The sequence below is a fragment of the Schistocerca americana genome, chromosome 4, assembly GCF_021461395.2.
Source record: "Schistocerca americana isolate TAMUIC-IGC-003095 chromosome 4, iqSchAmer2.1, whole genome shotgun sequence".
Lineage (NCBI taxonomy): Eukaryota > Metazoa > Arthropoda > Insecta > Orthoptera > Acrididae > Schistocerca > Schistocerca americana.
Window position 1 is genome coordinate 638,471,206 of NC_060122.1, and position 4,091 is coordinate 638,475,296.

Here is a 4,091-nt window from a genome sequence, read left to right on the forward strand (position 1 = left end):
TCTATTACTGGATTTTTAGATTACAATTTGTTTAATTAGAAGCATTCATTTTTTCATGATAACATCTCTGCAGTCTCTAGTTATTTATTGGTAAGGACTTATTACTTCAATTTCTTGTTTAGTTACTTAATTTAGCATATGTACATAAATTTATCAATGACAATAATCCACCGATAATTATGACAACGCACGATCTTCTAGAACATTCCATACGACTTCGCAATCAATATCAAGTTTTTTTATATCAAATTGGACACAGAATGATATATTTAAAGACACACATACAAGGCCTTAGGAAGCAGTGAATTGTCCGATAACTATCCGGATGTATATATAAAGAAGGTGGTATTAGACATTTCATATGAATTTTGGGAAGGCTGTATCGTTACACGTTCCACGAGACGCCAGAAGGTTCGCGCGTGGTCTAGTGGTAAACGTCGCGCATTGCTGCCACAAAGTCGCGAAACCGAATCCACTCCATTCAAATTTTTTTTAAATCGCATTCCGATTGTCAGTCTGATGGAGCTAAAAAATAATTTCCTTCACTTTCTAACCCATCAGTAATATCAGAAGTCGGCACTAAATTCTGCCACACAGGTCGCGGCTATGTTAAGACCACGTTGAAGCTTGGGAGTTCCCTCGCCCTACAAGGGCCCCTGGCAACCGGCTACCGACCGCACGCCACTCGCAAACTTCGTCACGCATCGTACGACCAGATGAACGTGACGCTATGATTATGTATACCAAATGGCATTTTTTAATTTGAAGTACTTTTATCTTGCATTTCTGTGTTGGACTTTTCATGCTCGAAGCTTATGAATGTTGTTAAAGGGCTGTAAAATAGTCACAAGTGGAAAAAGTCAAACATTTGCAACATATTGTTTGCTCTAGGCTTAACAGGAGTGTGAAGGCAGTAAGGCAGATCGAAACACTTGCACTGTGTGTGGAGCGAGCGATTTTGGACAAAACACGTCAGTAAACGATTTTACTGTTTAAGAAACGTTGTTTGTTCTGTCATGATATCTCTTCGACATTCAGGAAGTCTCGATAACTGACATACGTGATGAACGGCGTGCATCTGCATTCAATAGACAAGGTTGAGAAGTCGAGTATAGGAGTACAACTGGCTCTAACTGAAAGCAACAAAGATCAAAGGGGTGACTATTACTGCAACTTAGCTTTAATATCATCACTTCACTCATTGAGAGTTCCCACCCAGTACTGTTACTGGTGTCTAGTTATTAATTTCCTAAGAGGAAATTCCTGGTTGACCCGTAGAACAAGACATCTCCTCGAGCAAAGGGCGGGGTGAATATAATATTTTGTAGCTGGTGGTTTGATAACGATGTTGTGCACTACGAAACCCTCCACAGGGTCGTGCCTATCGCAGTTCAGTTTTTTGCCAACAACTAAGAACTTTAATTCATCTTTCCACAGCAACCTTACGACGAAAGTCTATTGTGATAAAACGGAAAGCACTGTAACACGAGCGTGCCTACAACAGCACAAATGAATAAGATATTACACGTTCTGCACTTCGTGTATGTTTCCTGTCCTATGTCGCCGCGCGGCATTAACCGAGCGGTCTTGGGCGCTGCAGTCATGGACTGTGCGGCTGGTCCCGGCGGAGGTTCGAGTCCTCCCTCGGGCATGGGTGTGTGTGTTTGTCCTTAGGATAATTTAGGTTAAGTAGTGTGTAAGCTTAGGGACTGATGACCTTAGCAGTTAAGTCCCATAAGATTTCACACACATTTGAACATTTTTTTTGTCCTATGTCAAACTGGAACACTATGCACATCTGGCATTTCATAGTTCCAATTTATTTGTTGGTTTTTGGATCTATCTGATTTGCCTGTAACAACTCAAAAATCTGATCTCCTGCAAGACTGGAACCGTGACCCAAAGCAGCCCTTGCTAGAGAAGCAAACACATTGCCTCAGTGCCACTCAGGCGCTCCTGTGTTGGGCGCTTCCTTATTGTTCCACTGCTGGCTTGTACTGATAAATTTTAACGTAAAAGGAGAGATTTGTTGCAATTTCCGCCTGGAGTAACCTCCCTGGACTCAAAAGCATGACGTGATTCGCCGATGTCACACCTTTAAAGGACATAACTCAGATTATTGTATCAAAAGTGACAAGGAAATATCAAGTGAATTTGTCAGTATATTTATATTTCACCGGGGAAGTATCTCGGCAGTCACACCGTTGCCAAAATCTACGTTATTGCCAAGTTTATTTTATATTACGCAGAGGAAGAATTCGCCGGCCTCGGTGGACGAGCGGTTCTAGGCGCTACAGTCGGGAACCGCGCGACTGCTAGGTCGCAGGTTCGAATCCTGCCTCGGGCATGGATGTGTGTGATGTCCTTAGGTTAGTTAGGTTTAAGTAGTTCTAAGTTATAGGGGACTGATGACCTCAGATTTTAAATCCCATAGTGCTCAGAACCATTTGAACCATTTTTAGAAGAATTCGTTTCACCAGACGATTTGAAGCGCGGCGCGGAAGTAAAGCACCCTTTGTGTCTGAAAGACATGGTGATTGAGGGGCGAATAGCGAAAGTATATGTCAATGGATTTTATTCGCATTACTGAACTAGAGCGTAGTTACTAATAACACTCAGATGCTCCAACTACAGATTAAACATCACTAATCAGTAATTGTCACTATTATTTCTGTATTTCTGTCGTAAGCATATTGAAAACTGAAAAGCTAATTCACCATATGCGACCAACACTCTGGAGCGTCTCAAGTGGTTATCCTGCATGCATTTTGAGGGAGTAACATGTCTTTTGATAGTTACAGACTTCGAAAATGAAAATCTTTCTCTTAAGAATACTGTAATTGGTACCGTCACCGAGACGGAAGAACACAAATGAAAGGAGAGAGCTTTCATTGCAGAACGTGAACATCCGAGAGAGAAACTTCCTGGCAGATTAAAACTGTGTGCCCGACCGAGACTCGAACTCGGGACCTTTGCCTTTTGCGGGCAAGTGCTCTACCAACTGAGCTACCGAAGCACGACTCAGGCCTGGTACTCACAGCTTTACTTCTTGCCCGCGAAAGACAAAGGTCCCGAGTTCGAGTCTCGGTCGGGCACACAGTTTTAATCTGCCAGGAAGTTTCACATCAGCGCACGCTCCGCTGCAGAGTGAAAATCTCATTCTGGAAACATCCCCCAGGCTGTGGCTAAGCCATGTCTCCGCAATATCCTTTCTTTCAGGAGTGCTAGTTCTGCAAGGTTCGCAGGAGAGCTTCTGTAAAGTTTGGAAGGTAGGAGACGAGGTACTGGCAGAAGTAAAGCTGTGAGTACCGGTACGACTCAGGCCTGGTACTCACAGCTTTACTTCTTGCCCGCGAAAGACAAAGGTCCCGAGTTCGAGTCTCGGTCGGGCACACAGTTTTAATCTGCCAGGAAGTTTCACATCAGCGCACACTCCGCTGCAGAGTGAAAATCTCATTCTGGGTCCGAGAGAGACTTCGTAAGCTACGAATAATGTTATGGTCCAAACCAAGAATTAGCTGAAAAGCGGGTTCAAAAAACTGTGTAAAAAATGACACCAGCGAATAGATGCAGTGTTAGTTCGATTAGAGCTGCTGGTAACGTGAAAGTAGAAGCAGTTGTCACCAGGACAAGAAATAAGGTACGAAAAATGCAGATAGTAATATCTGGAATAAGTCAACCTTAAGCAAAACTGTCATTAAGCCTGTAAATACTGAAAGAATGACAATTATCTACTCATAATGATTATAGTATAGCCACTGCTGATATTTTCTCAGTAAAAGCGAAGGACAGCCATTTTGAAAAGTTTTTCAGCTTGAATTATGCTTACGATAGAGAAATATACGTTCATCAATGATTGTTGTGCTAATTTTCTATGCAGTGCTTCACAGTCGGTGCATCGTCGATGAACAGCCGGTGTGTTATTAACTGAGTCCCTGGTGAAATCATTTATGGACGAGGCCTCTATCATGCCACAATATTCAGCTGCGAATTGTCAAGGTGTAATACGAAGGCACAGTTGGGCATATAGTTCTAGTACTTGCAGAGGCCATCTATAGGTTGCTGATTCATGACGCTAAACCACCTCTAGG

The 4,091-nt window shown here is 42.8% G+C and overlaps 1 non-coding gene across 1 annotated transcript; it reads right to left on the reverse strand.

Annotated features, from left to right (window-relative positions):
- Nucleotides 1-2,942: 2,942 nt before the first annotated feature.
- Trnal-caa lies at nt 2,943-3,017 on the reverse strand. The gene has a single exon. It is a non-coding gene; the product is annotated as a tRNA-Leu (tRNA).
- Nucleotides 3,018-4,091: the final 1,074 nt, after the last annotated feature.